This window comes from Neomonachus schauinslandi, chromosome 8, assembly GCF_002201575.2.
Source record: "Neomonachus schauinslandi chromosome 8, ASM220157v2, whole genome shotgun sequence".
NCBI lineage: Eukaryota > Metazoa > Chordata > Mammalia > Carnivora > Phocidae > Neomonachus > Neomonachus schauinslandi.
This window is the reverse complement of record NC_058410.1, coordinates 133,727,234-133,748,277: the sequence shown is the minus strand read 5'-3', so window position 1 is coordinate 133,748,277 and position 21,044 is coordinate 133,727,234.

The following is a 21,044-nucleotide window of genomic DNA, read 5'->3' as shown; positions in this document are numbered from 1 at the left end:
GAGAGCATGAGAGGGGGGAGGGTCAGAGGGAGAAGCAGACTCCCCACTGAGCAGGGAGCCCGATGCGGGACTCGATCCCGGGACTCCAGGATCATGACCTGAGCCGAAGGCAGTCGCTTAACCAACTGAGCCACCCAGGCGCCCCTGTTGTATCATTTTTAAAAGAAGATTTATTTATTTATTTACTTGAGAGAGAGAGTTGGGGGAGGAGCAGAAGGAGAAGGAGAGAGAATCTCAAGTAGACTCCGTGCTGAGCACAGAGTGACATGGGGCTCGATCTCACGACCTTGAGATCATACCCTAAGCTGAAACCAAGAGTTGGATGCTTAACCAACTGAGCCACCCAGGCACCCCTGTTCACTTAATCTCATGAATATCGTGTCACTTAATTCTCCCCACAGCCCTGTGTGGTAGGTAGCATCCCAAATGTATAGAGGAGGAAGTTGGGATTCAGAGAGGCTAAGTAACATTCAGTTAAAAAGTGTTGGAGAGGGGTGCCTGTCTGCTCAGTTGGTGGAGCATGTGACTCTTGATCTTGGGGTTGTGAGCTCAAGCCCCATGTTGGACTTAAAGCTTACTTAAAAAAAAAAGTGTTGGAGAGAAAATCTGAATCTACATTTGCCTGACTCCTAAGTCTTTACTCTTGCCATGGTACCATATTTGCTTCCTGGTGAATGGAAAGCATGCCAGAGGAAGGAAAAAAAAACAGATAGCAAAGTCTGTTATCCCAGCCAGTTTAAACAGATGCCAACAGAAGAATATCACTTGGAACACACTCAACTTAGGAAAAGTAGAGAGAATGAGGAGCTACCTTGCAGCATCCTTGGAGAAAACCAGATGTAGGAATAAGAAGTATAGCAAGAATGCTTGCATTACGGAAAGGAGTCAAGCACACAGGGTATGTGATGTCAGCTTGGAAAATGCAAGAAAGCTGTAGCTGAATACTTAGATCCACAAAGAAACAAGATTTACTTCTTCTTCTTCTTCTTCTTTTTTTTTTTAAAGATTTCACTTAACTTGTTTGAGAGACAGAGAGAGAGCAAGCACCAGCGGCGGGAGGGACAGAAGGAGAGGGAGAAGCAGACTTCCCGCTTAGCAGGGAGGCCAACCCAGGGCTCATTTCCAGGACGCTGAGATCGTGACCCGAGCCGAAAGCAGATGCTTAACTGACTGAGTCACCCAGACACCCCCAAGGTTTGCTTTTATTAAAAAACCACTAATGATTTAGTGGGTTGAGACCCTTTGGAACCTTGGTGGGGTGTGAATGTCATTTGCAATTGGGAAGGATGTGAATCTTTCAGGGCCAAAGGGCACAATCTTAGGACAGCTCTCTAAGATTTTGGCCCTTGGTATATACACACCATTTCCCAATTATTCACTCAAACACTAGGCTAGGTAATCCTGTGAAAAGATTTTGCAGATAACTAAGGTGCCACATCAGTTGACTTTAAGATAGGGAGGTTTCCAGGGGGACTGACCTAATTATACAAGTCCTTTTAAAGCAGACTTTTTTCTGGCTAGTTGTAGAAGAGGAAGAAACAAACATCCCTGTTCTGACCCCCCCCCCACCCCTGCCCATGACATTGATGCTGGCCAACGGGGCCTCATGGCAAGGAATTGTGGACAACCTCCAGTGCCTGACAGTGGTCCTGGGCTGACAGCTGGGAGGAAAATAGGGACCTTAGTCCTACACTCACAAGGAAATGAATTACTGCTAATAACCTGTGAGCTTGGAAGAGAACCAAGCCCTAGATGAGAACGCAGCCCTAGCTGACACCTCGATTTTAGCCCAGTGAGACCCTGAGTAGAGGATCTAGTTACTCCGTGTCCAGACTTCTGGCCTCTAGAAATGATGAGATTATAAATGGATGATGTTTTAAGCCAGAAATTTATGGTGTCTTGTTATGCAGCAATAGAAAACACACACATTCCATTTTGCTGGTTCCTTCTAGAAGCCTATGAAGAAGCTATGGCAGGTCTTTCGATCTCCATTTGTTATTGAGGAAATTGATGCACAAATGAGCTTACATACCTTGCTCAAGTTCATTTAACTCATTGATCATAGAGCTGGGAGTAGACTGGTTCTTTTGGCCCTAATAGTAAATAAAGTACTTTTAGCCCTACCATCGCTTGCACATCCTAACATGATCATGCATGCTCTCATTACCAGGGCGATGCATTTGGTCATGTTTTGGTTCAATGAGACAGGTGGTAATAAGGGGAAGGAATGTTGCAGGGGAAGGAGTCAGGAGAGGGGCGATGGGGGGGCCCTCCCACCTCTTCATGTGACTCCTAGACTCTGCGTGTTCTCTTAGGTATATGTCTATGGAGGGAGCCTGCTCCAACCTCTTGGCCACAGTCTTGGGTCTCATCTACAGTATCTTCTGATGTAAGGTTCTATAGTCTTTATCTTTTTTTTTTCTTAAATGAAAAACTTATGACTAACTATGTATTACATTTGTGTATGTGCCTGTGCGTATGGATATATCAAATTCTCCAGTGGTTTCCTGGAAAGCCCTTTAAAATCTGTGGCTGCCTCAGATAGGATGAGAGGAAGGGGAGGGTTCCTGCCTCCTGGCAGAGATGGCCAGTTTCCATCTCCTACCCACCTTCCTTTCTTCTTCTTAGCTGTGTTGATGGCTGTCCTGAATAAAGACCATGTTCCAGCTTCCTTGTAGCCAGGTACTGTCATGTGACCAAGTTCTGACCAATGGGGTTTGGGGAGAAATGACGTGTGCAGTTTCAGGCAGCACTGTTTTTTTATTTTTATTCTTTTAAATTTTTAAAAAAGATTTTATTTATTTATTTGATAGAGAGAGAGAGAGAGACAGCGAGAGAGCGAATACAAGCAGGGGGAGTGGGAGAGGGAGAAGCAGACTTCCCGTGGAGCAGGGAGCCTGATGCGGGGCTCGATCCGAGGACCCTGAGATCATGACCTGAGCGGAAGGCAGACGCTTAACGACTGAGCCACCCAGGTGCTCTTGTTTTTTTTTTTTTTTTTTTAAGAATTTATTTATTTATTTTGACAGAGAAAGAGAGAGCACAGTGTGGGGGGGGGGGGAGAGGAACAGAGCCGAGGGAGAAGCTGGCTCCCTGCTGAGCAGGGAGCCCGTCGCGGGGCTCGGTCCCATAACCCATGAGATCATGACCTGAGCCCAAGGCAGATGCTTAACGGACTGAGCCACCTGGGCCCCCAGGCAGCACTGTTAATCCAAGGGAATGTTGCATCCTCTTCTCTGTCTGCCCCTGTCTCCCCCAACCACTCCCCTGCCCTTCCCTCCAGCTGGAATTGAGATATGGAGGTGCTCCACTTTGGACCAGATGGCTGAAGACAACATCCAAGGGATGGTGGAGCAACAAATCAGAAGGACTGTTGTCATCGGGCGGGTAGCTGCCAGATAGCTTTGGATGGCTCCAGCCTGGACTGTGACGTGAGAAAGAATACAATTCTACCTGCTTAAGCCCCTCTTACTTCGGATCTTTGTTGCATCAGCCACACGAAGTACCTAAGTCCTAATGAATGCATTTGCTTACCAAAGCATCTGGAAACAGTGTGTGCATTATTCAAATGTAACAGTGTGTGTAAGAGCTGTACAAATGTAGCTTTACCTGTTACTGTCAGGGATTTGGATGATGACTTGCTGCTTTGCTCTCTTCCAGTTTTCTCTGACTTACTTACTTCTCCTTTTGAAGAACCTAGCGCTGGCGTTTTCCACGTTGGTCCCTCTGGTTCATTCGGCATCCTCCCTTGTGTGGTCTTGGGAGCCCTCGTGCATGGCTCTGCAGTGGTACCCGGCCTCCTGTGTTGAGGTGTCTTCCATCTTGGGTCTACCCATCCTGGATGGAAATGGCCCAAGTCCTGAGTTCCCTTCCCACACAGGATTGTGAACTCCCTTAGGGCAGGGCTGACTCCTGTCCTGCTAGCAAGCCTGTTGCATGTTCAGTCCACAATACATATTTGTGTTAAGTGATCCTACGTGTGAATGAAAGACGACATGGGGGAATGGATCATAAACTGGAGTGTTTACAATGGTTATCTCCTTGTTACTGCAGCAAACTCACTTCTTTACGTCTGATGTCGGCACACTCGGGACTTTGCAATATGATTGTCCAATATAAAATGGGGTTTTATTTGGGAGGGACACACTACACATTTAACATTAAATGCCCTTTATTTTTTGTACAATTGGAGCTTTCAAATCAAGTCAGAGTCATAATAACTTTTCATCTTGTTTCTCTGTTGTTCTCCTTGTCTATTTCCTCCCACCCTCCCGAAATCCCCCTATCTCTATCCCTTTATTTTCAAGAAGCAATCGTGCAGTAAATCCCATCCCACTGAGTCAAATTTAGGTCATCTTTTATTTGGTCAAAATATAGTCTTCCTGGCAAGCGGTATAACTATTATTCAGGAACACACATATTGTTTTACTTATGGCTCTGTAGTATTTTATGTTCGCATATAAATGTTATGCCTGGATTATAGCTGAAGCAAACTGGACTCCATTTATTTGAAAAAATAATGGAAAATCAGGTTTATTCTATCCACCTTCCTGACAGTTTCCCATTTCTCCAAGGGGCCCTTGCATGAGCTGTGTGGTGTTGCTCTGCAAACAGGCTCTCCCCTGATTCTCTGGTCCGGTTTTCCTGTCTGCCCGCCACAATCCTCAGCCAGGAGAGGGGACAGGGCCACGGGGCAGACAGGGAGGGCAAGCTGCTTTGTTGAGCTCCTGGGAGGGACAGTGGCGGACAGAACTGTCAGGTTCTCTCGGGTTAAGATCTTGGAAGGGGGTCAGAAAAGGGTGACCCTTTCTTTGGGCAAGGTGTTCACAGATGGAAGCCTCCAGTCCCGATTGTGGATTTGTGCAACCTCATTGCCACTATCTTGTCGTCAGGGAGGGACTGTTTAGGGGCGTGTGCGCGTGTGTGCGTGTGTTGTGTGTGTGTGTGTGTGTGTGTGTGTGATTATTTCACCTGAGCTTCTCCTCACTAGCAAATGGTGAAGCCAGAAGAGCAGTCTGGCCCCACAATCCAGGCTCTGTCTGCCATACTTCTCACTTTCCCTAAACACACGATTGCCTATTCCACGTCTCTATTTACAACACGTTACCTTGTACTTATACATGTATATACGTATGTATATACACATATTGCTATTTTTGTGGGGCTGTGTGCAGGAACATAGTTCTGGAACTTCTTTCGCAGAATGACACAAATAGGAACGGCATTCTGGAACCTTGTTGTTGACAGAACTCAGTTGCCTGCGTAATGAGACACGTGCTACGTACAGATGAGACGGAACGTTCAAGGCAAAGAGGAAAAGGTGCCCATGGATGCCCAGCGGCTCTTCCGCTTCGGAGGCAGCAGGAACGTGTTTTGGTCAGGTGCCTTCCTTGAGGGGTTGGGCCTTCTCGGGGATCTGAAGTGAGGCCAGCCTGTCCCGCAGGCAAGCACCCCGGGGAACTACCAGGAGAGAAGCAGCAGGTGGGGCAGCAGTAGATGGAGGGTTTACTGGATTATGACACCATGTGATGACGTGATAACTTGAGCTCATCATTGTCCTCAGCTCCCCTGGTCTGGGGGATGGTGACTTTACACTCAGGCTCCCATCAGACCGTCCACACGGACACACAGAGGAAGCAAGGGACAGAGGGCATGGTTTCAGGCAGCAGAGTTGGGGTGCTAAGAGTACATGCTGGTACCAATTGGCTTGGGTTCAAAGCCTGGGTCCGCTCCTTGCGTGACCTTGCGCAAATTACAATAATCCTCAGTGCCTCCATGTTATGCTCGTGTCGTAGGGTTGGTGCGAGAACTCAGTGGGATAAAAATAAGAATACTACCTGGAACGGAGTCAGCGTCCAGTGAATATTAGCCAATATTATCATTAAAACATGGTCAGAATGTATTGTTTCTCATGGATTATTCTTTTTACCAGTATCTGATAAATTGTCTTTATACAAAATGTTTATACATTTTGAAGGCATAGCACTAGACATTAAATGTTATCATTTATTAAAATTCTGATTTGTTGAGTTAAAAAAGTAAACAGCAAACCTCCAGTAATTTTTGCTTAAACTGTCCCATTTAAGAGTATTGCTAAGGAATCATGGTGGATTCACAAAACGTAGGTATAGGGTTTTATGTAAGTGCATATCTACATGCACCCACTTATATTTAATTGCGGTAAAAAGCACGTAACATAACCACCATCTGAACCGTTTTTAAGTGTGCAGTTCAGTAATGCTACTATATTTACATTGTTGTGTGATCTCTAGAATTTTTTATCTTGCAAAACTGAAACTTTATACTCATTGAACAACTCCCCATTTCCCCCTCCTCCCAGCCCCTGGCAACCACCATTCTGCTTTCTGTTTCTATAAGTATGACTACTCTAGATACCTCATATAAATGAAATCATACAGTATTTGTCCTTTTGCGTTTGGCATATTTTACTTAGCATAATGTCCATAAAGTTCATTTTTGTTGTAGCATGTGACAGGATTTCCTTCCTTTTTAAAGGCAGAATAGTATTCCATTGTATGGATATACCACATTTTCTTTATCCATTCATCATCAGTAGACATTAGGATTGTTTCTGCCTCTTGGCTATTGTGAATAATGCTGAAATGAACTTGGATGTACAAATACCTTTTTGAGATCCTGCTTTCAAATTTTCTGGATATATACCCAGAAATGGGATTGCTGGATCATAAGGTAATCCTATTTTTTTTTTAAGATTTATTTATTTGAGAGAGAGAGAGGGCGTGAGCAGCGGCAGAGGGAGAGGAAGAGAGAGAATCTTAAGCAGGCTCCCCCCTGAGCGCGGAGCCTGACACGGAGTTCAATCCCAAGACCCTGAGATCATGACCTGAACTGAAATCAAGAATTGGCCGATCAACTGACTGAGCCATTCAGGAGCCCCCAGTAATCCTATTTTTAGTTTTTGGAAGAACCTCCACACTGTTTTCCATAGTGGTTACACTTCATGCATTGTACACTCCCACCAACAGGGCAGGAGTGCTCTATTTCCTCTACATCCTCACTAACACTGATTTTCTGTTTTTTAGATAGTAGCCATCATAATGAGATGTAAGGTGTATCTCATTTTGGTTTTCATTTGCATTTCTCTGATGACTAGTGATATTGAGCATCTCTTCATGGGTTTGTTGGTCACCTGCATATCTTCTTCAGAGAAATCTCTATTCAAGTCCTCTGCTCGTTTTTTTTTTTTAATGAGTTACTTGGTTTTTTTTAAATTTTATTTTATTGTTGTTGAGTTGCAAGAATTCTTTATATATTCTGGCTATTAACCCCATATCAGATAGGTGATTTGCAATTATTTTCTCCCATTAGGTGGGCTGCCTTTTCACTCTGTTGATGGTTTCCTTTGTTGTGTAAAAGTTTTTCAGTTTGAAACAGTTCTATTTATCCATTTTTGCTTTTGCTGCCTGTGCTTCTGGGCGCCTGGGTGGCTCAGTTGGTTGAGCCTCAGAAATGGCCAAATCCAATGTCACGAAGCTTTTTCCCTTTTGTTTTCGTATAGCAGTTTCATGGTTTTAGGTATAATGCTTGATGTTTAAATCTTTAATCCATTTTGAACTAATTTTTGTATATCGTGTAAGGCTTCATTCTTTTGTATGTGAATATCCAGTTTTTCCATCTTTTGTTGGAGAAACTAACCTTTCCCCATTGGGTGGTCTTGGCTCTCTTGTTGAAAATCATTTGACCGTATACTCGAGGTCTGGCTCTCTATTTTCCTCTATTGGTCTCTGTGTTGTCTAGGCCAGGGCCATACTATTTTATTACTGTAGCTTTGTAATGTTTTGCAGTTAAGAAGTGTGAGGCCTCTAACTTTATTCTTCTTTATCAAGATTGGTTTTGTAGTTCAGAGTCCCTTGATTCCATAGCAATTTTAAGGGTTTTTTTTTCTATTTCTGCAAAAAAAATGTCATTGGGGTTTTGATAAGGATTGTATTGAATCTATACATGCATATATATATATATATATATATATACATATACACATATGTATGTGTGTGTGTATATATATATAGTAGGTTCCATGCCCAGCATGGAGCCCAGAGCAGAGCTTGAACTCACAATCCTGAGATCAAGACCTGAGATGAGATCAAGAGTCAGATGCTTAACTGACTGAGCCACCCAGGCGCCCCTATATGTATATATATTTTTAAACAAAGGATTACAATAACAACACGAATATTTATTGAATGCTTTCTACGTGTATTAGCTTTCCCAGGGCTTCCATAACAAAATACCACAAACCAGGTGGCTTAAAATAACAGAAATGTAGTCTCTCATAGTTCTGGTCTGGAAAAGTGCTGGTGGGGCTGTGCTCCCTCCTCCTAGCTTCTGATGGTTTGCTGGCAAGCCCTGGGGGCTCCTTGGCTTACAGTCACAGCATTTCCAATTCTGCCTGTATAATCACCAGGCTGTCTTCCCACTGTGTGTTTCTCTCCGCTCTTTATAAGGACACCAGTCATATTAAGGATTTAGGGCCCCCCCTGCTCTAGTATGAACTTGTTTTAACCATTACATCTGGAAAGACCCCATTTCCAAATAAGGTCACATTCTGAGGCACCAGGGACTAGGACTTCAGCCTATGTGTTTTGGGAGGGACACAATTCAACTCATCACAGTATGTGTCAGGCACTCTGCTAGAATTCAGACATCTCCTTTACTCCTTACGATGACCTTATGAAATTAGTAGTTATTACCTTCATTACGTGGAGGAGGACATTGAGCTTTGGAGGAACCCCACGACTTGCTCGGGTTTTCCAGCTGGGGAGACTGTCCTCCAACCAGTTCCCTTTGCAAGTAACCAGGCACTTTGATTTAGAGGAGAGACTTTGCTTCTAGGATCCTCTCATATGTTAGCCTTTTAGCAATGGTTTTCATTGTGCTTCTGTTTGATCCAAAGATTTTTCAGATGGTCAGCTTACCTGGGCCAGAAAAGAAGTTTCCCAGAAGCTGGAGCAGGCCTGTCTGGTCATATTTTTTTTCCCATTTTTTGGACATGGGTACAATGTTGACCTTTCCAGGTACAGAAAGGTCTAGAATCCAGGACTTGAAGAAAACTCAGAGAAGATTGAAGACACACATGGTGATTTCCTGGTCGCATGGATGATATATATATAGCAATATATATGTAGTGATAGATAAGACCCAAGATGAACACATGGGTAATTGTCCTTCACAGAGAAGAAAGAAAATGGGTTATCTGCTCCATCCCGCACCTTTCCTGATCTTCTTCATCACTAGCCTTCCAAACACTGATCAAATTGGGGAAATGGAGGCAATCTGGTGTTACTCTCCACCTTCACCTTAAAATTGCTTTAAGAAAAAAATAAGCCCATGAAACCTGAGTCTGCATGTCTAACTCTCCTCAGGAACATTCATTCTTAGCAGAATGCAAAGACAAAAGAATTGAACTAGATCAGTTCTTCTGACCACCTTTCTCAAAGCAAGACATTAAAAACTTTAAAATTAAGATTTTTATGGAAATCCACAAAGAAATGTAGATCGAATGGGAGGCCCGTTGGCTGGAGGAGGGTTGGGAATCTTGGGGCGGTTCTGTTTGCTCCTCCTTACTGCTTGGGGCAGCCTGTGTGGACCAGCCCCCCCCAGCTCCTTGCAGAACCTTTGGGGCCCTGGGGAGCCCAGTCACAAACCACTGGCCCAGATAACCTTTTAAATGTTTTGGGTAAAGAAAGATCCCTACAAGAAATAAAAGTGAGGGACAGAATAGCACATGTGGTTTGGTCCCAGTCCTCTCCTCAGTGTTTGGCAGGTCTCTATGTCTTATGTCTGTGTAAATGTCCAGAGAAAGAACCAGAGGAATCTATAATTCCTGTGAGAACAGACACTTCAAGGAAAGGCAGAGAAATCAGAGAGAGGAAACCAAAAGGGCTTTCAAACCTAAACTGTTTGCATTTTTTTTTCTTTTGCAGTGTTCATGCACTTAGATGTTATTTGCCTAATTAAAAATTGAAAAAATTGAAAAAGAATTGAAAATTGAAAAAGAATGAATTTTAAAAACCCTCTAAATGCCTATATGTCTATAATGGAAGAATTTCAGTTATCAACTCACATCATTTTATATTTATTTATTTATTTATTTATTATAAAAAAAGATTTTATTTATTTATTTGAGAGAGAGAGAGAGCACTAGTGAGGAGTGAGGGTGAGGGTGGGTAGGGGCAGCGGGAGAGGGAGAAGTAGACTCCCCACTGAGCAGGGAACCCCACTCCTGGCTTGATTCCAGGGCCCTGGGATCATGACCTGAGCCGAAGGCAGCCGCTCAACCGACTGAGCCACCCTGGTGTCCCAACTCACATCATTTTAGGAGAATGTATTTGTTTGGGTCAAACAATAAGTTACTTCTTATTTATACACATCATGTTCACACTGGCATATCTTGGGTAGCTTGGAGATATTTGATTCATAGATTTCTGATTTATTTATAGGTATCGACAGTGTAATCCTTCACAGGACAAGCTGATACAAGACTGAAGTTGCCTTTCACGACATCCCCTTTGCTTCTTCCTTCGTTTTCCCAATAAGCAGTCACATTTTACCACAGGCAGACCCTGACCCACGGAGGTTTGGGGAGACTTTATAGAGAAAGGCATTCATCTCATGTTGAGAGAAGGCATTTTACTTTTTCACTTACCTCACTAGACAGGCCCAGGAGTGAGGGTTTCCCTCAAGCCCGAAAGGAAACTGAGTGGACTATTGTTTTTAGAACGGTTTATAGCCTGCCCTAGCTTTTACCACCTGCTGCCTAGCGCAAGGTTTCTATTTCAAAGAAGGCAGGCAATCTCACTGCCTGTTGATTCCCAGTCTCTCCGCGTGGCTTATTGTCAGTCAAAAGCTGCAATGGTTTATTGAATCTCTACTATGTGCCAGTTACAGTCGTAATTACGAGGGATGAAAAGATGATAGTAACATGGTCCACGAGCTTATAACCCCCAAGGAACCCAGAATCTAAACATGTTGATATTGCTGAAGAATCACAGACCACGAATTCAGAGTCAAAAAGAAATCTAAAGGTATTACTGCCCACTTCTTAGAATGCTGGGCTTGTTCCAGTTAGTAAAGCTGAACAAGGCTAGCTAAATAGTCGATACAGATAGATCTATATCTGTTAAAAATTGATGCACCAGTATTATGTGTATATTTTGACAAACTATAAAGGATCCTTAAAAAAAAATTCTTGTTTCCTTTTTCTCATTTCTAGTGGCGTGTGAATTTCTTTTTTCTCATCTGATGTATTAGTGGATAGGGGAACATTAATTTATTTGAGTCGTAGACAACCGCACAACACACACACAAGTTTGGGAATGTCCTCTCTTAGAAAGAGCACTGGTCCAGCTAGAAAGGCCATTCTTGGGACACCTGGGGAAACTGAAATGTGGGCTGTACATTATGCAGCAGTATTGTGTTTGTGTTCACTTTCCTGGCATGATAATTACCGTATAGTTCTGTAGCAGGTTGTCCTCATTCTCAGGAGGGCTGAAGTTTTTGTGAGTGAAGTGTTATGACGTCTGCAAGAAACTCTTAAACGACTCAGATGTAAATAAAGAGATAACAATTTAAAATAAATAATAGCTAACATTATTTAATTGGAGAGAGAGGGAGAGAAAGCAAATATGTGCTTGGTAACAATTGGTGCATCTGAGTAAGGACTATGTGGGTTTTTTTTTTTTTTTAAGGATTTTATTTATTTGAGAGAGAGAGAGAGAGCACATGAGTGAGAGGCAGAGGGAGAAGGAGGCTCCCCACTGAGGAGGGGTCCTGAGATCATGAGCTGAGCCAAAGGCAGACGCTTACCCGGCTGAACCACCCAGGCACTGTTATGTGGGTGTTTGTTATACCATTTTTAGAGCTTTTCTGTAGGTTTAAAAGTTTTTAAAATTAAAAATCAGGAGTGGGTAGAATAAAAAGCCCAGGTCTCTGGCATGGTTCCATCCTACAATGGAACTTTCTCCAAGTCCCTGACACCACTTGGACCTTTCATTATTGTCCATATTGTGTTGAACCTCTCAGCAAAAAAACTCAGGGGATATCATAGATTCTGGATCCATTGCTTTTCCTTCATTCTGACATGTTCTGCCGGTCTGATCATTAAAACGACCAATGTCTACATCACCATTGGAACTGTAGGGGTACCAGTTGGCTGTGGTTTATTCTGAATCATTATCCTTGTCCTATCTAAGCGCCACTGATTTATAGGATGCATCTTTTTTTTTTTTTTAATATATACCACGATGAAAGGAAAGAGTCTAAATTGTTAAATGCCATCAACCCCAAGATGCATGGTGATATCAGAGATGTGAAAAGTTGGAAAAAATTGCATCTGAGATTCGATGAGGTTTCGCGTATCACCAGGATTACAAGGAGGAGCAAAAACAAAATGTGGGTGAGGAGAGGCAGATCAATGAGTGCTAAAGGAATGAGCCTCTGGGAGCCAGTACTTCCGTGGGTGGTGGGGGGCGGGGTGTGGGGGCAGTGCCTGGGAGTATCCACCTGAAACGTAAAGAAACAGAACATGCTCCTAAATAAGAGTCAGCACTTATGCATCTTTATTTGGCCACTCCTCTTCCTTCAGGTGTCCCACAAGTCAGCCCTTTCCACACACGATCTCCTTTTATCTTCACGACAACCTTGTAAGGAATTTATGATTATACCCTCTTTGCAGACAGAGAAAGCTGAGGGCTAGAGACATTACATGCCTTGCCCAGGGCCACACAGGAAGGAGGAGGCAGAGCTGTGTCTCACAAGCAAGCAGACCGCTCTCAAAATCCACACTCTAACTGCTGTTCTGTACACTTTGCTCCAAATGCTAAAAAAAAAAAAAAAAAAAGGCATGAGGAAAAGGGCTGTGGTTATATAAAAATTTAAAAATAAGAGCACACATAGAATGACATCTGGAAATCTGGGTCCTCTCGTCAGTGAGGTCTTCCCAGATCATCCTTTATTAAAAGGGCCCCACTTCCTGCTCCCACACACCCATCCCCCCTTCCTCTGCTTATTTTTTCTCCATGGTGCTTCCCACCATCACCATCCCCCCTACTGTCTATTGATTTGTGTAGTGCCTCTGCCCTCCCACTGTCTTTCATTCATTGCTGTTTCTCCAGCACCTACGACAGTGTCTCGCACAAAGCAGGTGCTCAGTGTTTGCTGAATGGGGTCTAGTCCTGTGTTTGTCACTTGGGAAGCCAGCAGTCTGATTCCAAAGCTCTTAGTCTGAACTGTCCTCTCAACGGCCGAGGACCCTCCTGCTCCCCCATCTGTGTCAACCCTTCTAGGCTTCCTTCCTGTAGCTCTTTGCAATGGGACACTGTGCTTCTTTGTTTAGCATTTCGGTCTCTCCCTCCATTGTTACCTGGTCGAAATTAAAGTTAGCGTTCCTCTTTTGTCTCCAACAGCAATTCTCTTCCCTTCTCTCCTATTCGTTGTTGTATAGATGAATAACTCTTTAGATTAGCTCCTTGGCTGGAGGTGGGTAGAGCAAAGGAGGAGAGAGAAGGACACTAGGCCACCTGGGCTCAGGTGACGCACTGCCCACCGCTGAGTGTCTCCACGGATTGGGTCTCCAGTTGGGCCCTCGGGGCTGACCGGAATCCATCCTGGATTCTCTAGAGCATTTCTCCCAAGTTATGCGCCCCTTACACTCAGAAGATGCCCTGCTTCCTACTTCTCAGAGCATGTAGGGGCCCCCCCACCTTTGCCATCCAATTTAAGCGCTCCTCTGTATGCACCTCTCCCTGCTTCTTGCTACCCGTCCAGTGCAGCAGAAGTCCCCACTCCCACCTGAGGCCTGCTCCTCTGCTTCTCTCCAGAGGCTCTCCCCTGCCCGTTCACTCAGGCTTTGCTCTGTCAGTTGTCTGCTCTTTGCCCTATCTCCAATGTTTGCCTTTCTAGCATGTCATTTCTATCAGAATTTAAACCAACTTGAGTCTTCCATTGGAAAGGAAAAAAAAATACCACCTTCCAGTCAAACTTCAAAATTTACATACATACATACATACATACATACGTATGTGTGTGTATATATATGCGTGTGTGTAAATATATATAATATATAGAAATATAATATATAGTGTATTACATAAAAACGTCATGTATAAATATATGATATACATTTGTATGTGTATATGATTTTCCACAAATGCACAAATGTGATCATATCATCATATGGTGCCTGAATATTTCAGTTTGCAAAGGGGATGCTATTTTTGCTAATAATAAATGGAGGTGTCAAAATTTTCTTTCTTATGTCATGTGTTTTGGCCTGTAATTTCTGAGATGGGGCTCTGACATACGTCAGGGAAGGAAAGAAAGACCTGGCCTTTTGCCTCTTTAGCAAGATAGTAGGTTTGACCAAGTAACCCAACCTCGCTGGTTCCCTGCCCTGACCCACACCCACCACACTGTTGACAAAGGGACCGCGGTAAAGGACCAATCTGATCACCTTTCGTAAAGCTTTTCAATGAATCATCATTGTCTTCAGGGTAAATCCCAAACATCTCGATGTCATTTACAAGAGCATCTTAACTGGGTTCTCCCCACCTCCCACCCCTTGGGGCAGACCGTGTTGTTGTTCTCCATGGTTTATGGCCCCTTCCTGGGGGAAAGATTATACCTCCCTTGCCCCATTGGTGGCAAGCTCGGCTAGTAAAATGTGAGCATGGAACCATGGCACTTCCAGGCAGAAGTTTAATAGCCAGTGCATGGTCCATTTTCCCTCCCTCATGAGACCAATAATGTTCCATATAGAGGTTGATTCTACCATCTACTAGTTCCTGGAGTGAATACAAAATAAGCAGAGCTCTCTCTGGTTCTCAATGGCCAGGTCACATTAGGAAGAAATTGACGCTTGTTATAAGCCATTGAGATTTGGGGGTCATTTGTCACTTCAGTATAACCTCTTCCGTCCTGACTGATGTACCTTTGCAACCTTATCCCTTGTCATTCCCTCTTGGCATCTTAAACTCGAATCCAGTCATGTTTCCAATGTTTTTGAGTCCACCCACGGTAAGAAATATATTTTATGTCGTAACCTGGTACTTTCTTCACGGATATACATAGATACACACGTAAGTTGAACAAAAAGCTCTGTGGAAAGATCCTTATTGTGTGCAATTCACTCTGATCTATTCTATTCCATTTAAGTAAAAATGCTGGTCAGGACCCAGTAAGTTGATTTCATGACTCACTGATGAGTCACAATCCTGTTTGGAGAACACTGCTTGACCCTATTGAAAAGCTGCACTTCCGCTTACACGCTCCCAATGTTCTCCAGGGCTCTGCGAGAAAGGCACCTATTCTAGGAAAAAAATCTTCCTACTGTAGAGTGGCCTAAGTGGTCTTACAGCAGCCAGTAGTTCTCTGTTTTATATTCAGCTCTTCTTTTCTTTTTCTTTTTTTGTTTCAATTGTGGTAAAAAAAAAAAAAAAAAAAAAAAAAAAAAAAAAAAAAAACACATAAAATAAAATTTATCATATTAAATATTTTTTTTTTTTTTTTTTTTTTTTTTTTTTTTAAGGTAGGCTTCACCCCCAGCATGGAGCCCAACACGGAGCCCAACATGTAGCTTGAACTCACAACCCTGAGTTCAAGAGTCGGACACTTAACCTACTGAGCCACCCAAGCACTCCTATCATCTTAACCATTTTCAAGAGTACAGTTCAGCAATGTTAAGCATATTCCACTGTTGTCCAGAATGCCTTCCATCTTGCACATTGGAACTCTGTACCAGTCGAAAAATAACTCCCTTTCCCAGCCTTTCCCCAGCCAACCGTCATTCTACTTTCTGTCACTATGAGTTTGACTACTTCAGATACCTCATACAAGCAAAATTGTACAGTATTTGTCCTTTTTTTTTTTAAGATTTTATTTATTTATTTGACAGAAAGAGAGATAGGGAGAGCAGGAACACAAGCAGGGGGAGTGGGAGAGGGAGAAGCAGGCTTCCCGCCGAGCAGGGAGCCCGATGTGGGGCTCGATTCCAGGACCCTGGGATCATGACCTGAGCAGAAGGCAGACGTTTAACGACTGAGCCACCCAGGCACCCTGTCCTTTTAAAAAAAAAAAAAATTATTTTTAAATAACCTCTACACCCAACATGGGGCTCAAACTCACAACCCGGAGATCAAGAGTCACATGCTCTACCAACTGAGCTAACCAGCTGCCCCAGTATTTGTCCTTTGGTGACTAGCTTGTTTCACTCAGCATAATGTCCTCAAGGTTCATCCACGTTGTAGCATGTGTCAGAGTTTCTGTCCTATTTAAAGCTGAATAACATTCCGTTGTATATGCCATTCCTTGTTTATTCATTCACCCATTGATAGACGTTTGGGTTTCTTTCACCTCTTGGTTATTTTGAGCAGTGCTGCTATGAACATAGAGGGGTGTGCAAATATCTCCTCAAGAGCCTGCTTTCTTTCTTTTTTTAAGATTTATTTATTTATTTATTTGAGAGAGAGAGAGAGAGAGAGAGAGCAGGAGCAGGGGAGAGGGGCAGAGGGAAAGGAAGAAGTGGACCCCTTGCTGAGCAGGGAGCCTGATGCGGGGCTCCATCCCACAACCTGAGCTGAAGGCAGATGCTTAACCAACTGAGCCACCCAGGCTCCCCCCACCTTTTTTTTTTTTTTAATTTATTTACTCATTAGAGAGAGAGAGAATAGTAGTCATCCGAATGACCTGTATGGGCCTTTGGGACAGGAATAATTATTATCCTTTGTGGCGCCTCCAGTCTTAACATGTTTGTCATACAGTGTGTACACAATAATGTGTATATCATGAAAAAGGTGTTCCCAGTGGTAGTTTTAAACTATATGTGCAAATTCTTTGTCACTCTTTCCTTTAAAAAGATAGTACTGATTACTCTCCTCTTTGATGTTGGTAAGGCTTACTGACTCTCTTCTAAGAAATAGGATGTGGTGGAAGTTATGCTATGTGACTTCTGAGGCTGGGTCATTAAAAGATTAAGATTATAGCTTCTGTGTGGCTCTCTCTTGGATCACTAGCTCCAGGGCAAGCCAGCTGCCATGTTGTGAGGACATTCAAACAGGCCCTACCAGCAGCTGGGGTCAGCCATCCTAGATGTGGTTCCTCGTCCTCCCACCCCAGTCAAGCCTTCAGATGACTGCAGGTCCAGCCAACATCTGTCTGCAATCCCTTGCACAACCCTGAGCCAGAACCACCCAGCTCTCTAATTTCTGACCTAGAGAAACTCCAAGAGCTAAAAAATATCTCGTGTTGGTTTAAGCTACTCAGTTTTGGGATAATTTATTACACTGCAATGGATAACTAATGTACTCCGACTTTATAGATAATCAAGTTGATGCTTGTAGAAATGAAGTAAGCTGCTCTGGACCACACAACTAATAAGTGGAGGTACTGAATCTCAAATGCACGGAATCTCTAAACTTCTAGACTCCATGACTTTTAACAACATGCAATAGTTGGCTCTCGGTGAAGGCATGACGGCCCCTCCCTGTAAGAGTCCCTTTCGATGAAGCCATTCAGCAGTGCCACAGCTTCGTTACTCTGGGGTTCACGTCTTGGGCTGGCTTGGGTCCCTTCTTCATTAGTAACCTTCAAAGAGTAATTTAGAAAAAAGAGTAATTGGAAATCTTATTGAATTCAAAAACCAAAACCCATCTAGCTTCTGCCTTTTCTCCTCGGCCCTTATCTTGTTTTCTGTCTTCTCTGGCATCATCTTTACCCCACTCAGTCATTTGACAAATAACCTCTCGTGGTCCCGGCTGGAACATGCCAACGGTTCTGTAGAACAATTAAGCTTCATTTCAGTTTGAGCTCATTTCGTGACAGCTTTCCACACTTGAGACCATCATCCGTACGGGATCAGAGTGATCGGGCTGCTCGGCTCTGTTTTGGAAGCCATCCCCAACAAGTGATCCACTTGTCTTCATGCCCTGGAGTTTGGATCTCCCTGCCCACTTCTGTCTCCACCGAGGTTGGGTCACGGCTTTTGAGTCCTTTCCTCCTCTCTTTGCATTCTTTGCTCCTTGTTCCCTTGCTTTACTCACTGGCTCCTATTTCAGGCGACATTGTGTTCTTGGGAAGTCAGCCTTTTCTCCACATCTCAGCTCACTCAGCCAAGGAATGGCTGTCAGGGTATCTGCCTAGCAAGGTTGTTCTGCAAGCTTAATGACAGGACAGGTAAAGCCCCCAGCATGGCGTCCGGCACAGGGACTGTGTTCATAAATGAGAGCTTTTATCTAGCATTTCTCTTTCCATTATCAGCTCTGTTCCCTAATTCTCTCTCAGCCCATTACAGAGATCGGACCCTATTTGTCATGTGGTCTAAGATTGCTTCTTCCTTCTGTGTTTTTTCCTTTGTCACTGGAATAGCCACTGCCTTTCAGACCTGCCATTTGGGATTCAGCTCACTCTTCTGCTCCTCTCCCGGGCCACGTGGCACCAAACTACCCCCTCCCACCTTCTGGTTTTGTCTGTACTCGTTTAGCTTTTTATTGCCCTCCCCAAGGCTCCCAAAGCCCTCTGCCATCTGCCCTCACCTGGCCCAGCTGTTTTTAGGTCACCTAATCCTTTTATATTATTCCCTTCCCAGGTAACCAACAAATGACTCTATTTTCCAAGTAACTCCCATAGATGCTTCCTCCGTCTCTAAAAAATACTTGACACTGATGTTTCAGTGTAACTCTGGCTCCTGCAGATTCCTCTTCCAGACTCCTAACCCTGCTCCCCTCTGCAGGGGAAAGGGGATATCCCTCACCAGCTCATGGAGGGGCACACCCTCCTGAAGACACACGGAATGCAGTCCTGTGCAATGATAGAATTTTCAAAGTTCTAATCTATCTAAGTTTTGGATTATAGAGATAAGCCCTTAGAAGTCCTCAGGGGGTAGCCTGAAGGACCCATCTGACCCATTCTGAATCTTATCACTAGTTTGCAAATTACCTGGAGACACGTTCCTTTCTATCCAATGGATTGGAGGAGCTCATCCATGTCCTGCTAACATTTAGGACTGACTTCAGGAATATATATATGTATATATTTTTTCATTTTCAATTCACTAGCCACAGAATTAGAAGTTAAGGATGACATTCTATGGCACAAAATATTTAATTACTCTCCCATCCCTACCCCCCTGCATTCAAGAGTCTTTCAAGCAAACACAGTAGTCCCAGAAGGAAATAGGGAAATAAAAGAAGCTGACTTTCTCTTTTGCTTTCTTGGCAGGAGTTTGCTCTGAGGGCACCAATAACCCAATGACCATATGTTGTATTGGCGTTTTGAAGTGACCAGAGTGGATTAGTGGGGATAGGAACCAGGGGTAGGGACGCAACGTTGTCATCGTCATGGAAAGACCGCTGAACAGGGCCAGACCTCCTTCATGACCTGCATCTGCCTTGCACTAGTTGTGTGATGTTGGGTGAGCCACTGAACTGGACCAAGTCTTAGACTTTTCCTCCGAGAGGATGATGATGAAACTCCCTTCACTGAGCTGTTGAGTTAGAATGATGTCACACACAGGGAGCTTCTGGAGCCTCCTGGGGGATGGGGGTGGGGGCCCAAGGGAGAGGGAACTGTGATGGGCATGAGGGTAGGTCAACTCTGACTTCTCCTATGGAGTTTCCTGGGCTTTTCTGGTCATGGATGAACTGTGTTTGTTTGATCACTCTTGAACTGGGATAAATAGCGAATTTCAGGCAAGGCTATAAGATTCTGCCAGGCAAAGCCGAACAAAGCCCACTTTACTGCCCCCCCCCCCTTTTTTTACAGCCTGTGACTTTTAATGGCTCCTTCAGTTGACAGTCCTCCCTGAAGCCAAAGTGAACTTGTTATCCTGCAGTTTATTTTGCATTTAAATAGCACTTTGCATTTCCAAGATGCTCAACGGTCATTAATTCAACCTCCCTCTGCTGGGTCCTACTCTTTTCCTCTCTTTATTTATTTATTTACTTTTTTTTTTTTTTTTTGCCAAGTGGGGAGCTGGCTGAAACTTGGAGATTTGCCCAAGGTCACACAGACCTGTTCTGGGAGGTGTGAGCCTGTTCTTTTTCACATCCTGGTTCTGTGCTAAGTTCGCTGTAACGTGTTATTTCTCACTGCTCAGGGGGGTCATCAGGTGAGATCAAAGGACTTTTGGGTCTTTGGGAATTCCCGAAGTAAGTGTCTGCTAGAACTTCTTTTCCTTCATTTTGGGAAGTTTGGGGGCAAATGTTCATGTACTGGCCCTCAAACCTTAGGATTTTGAGCCGCCATATAGATTCTGAGGGCAGTTATCCCAGTTAGTTCAGATCCTCTGCCTGATGTCACTTTGAGTCATTTTGGCCATGGTTCAGAGATTAACCCAGGCACTTGGGCAAGATAGTCGGATCCGATTTTCCCCTTCTCACACAGAAGGAATCCATTTTATAAGAAACTCACTTTGTCACTTGGAAGCCAGAAATCATCCACCCCTTCTTCCCCAAATGTCTGTCGCTTCTACCACCCGTTCTCCCTTTCCTTTCTTCCAGGTCTGTGGCTCTGCTTTCTCCCATTTCTCAGAACCACACACAAATCTGCGTATGATTCCCTCCATTCTTTCCCCTGCCCTGCCCCCACCCACCCAAGGTATTCATCTCTACTTAAGACAAAATTTAATGTTCATGTCACAATCAAGTTATTTGCCAGGAGCAGTCCAGAGGCTAGTGTGTAGGTTCACCCATATACCACTGCTACCCAAAACATTTTAAGTATCTCTCTGTAGGTTCTGCTACTCAGTTCTCTTGAGTTGTTAAGGTTTTCCTTTTGTACCATTTGCTCCTCTGGCTCATTCTTGTTTTATCTCCCCCACCCAAAAAAAGCATAGTTTAGAGACTTACTACTTCCATTTTAATAGCAAATCTTTAGTGAGTACTATATCTTGGTTCCTATGACAATCCGCTGCTGGTGGGGAGGGAGACAGAAGGAATCTAAGCCAGTCTCCCATTCCTCCAGGCCTATCAGCATAAATACCTAAAATACCTCAATGAAAGGCTCAGGCCACT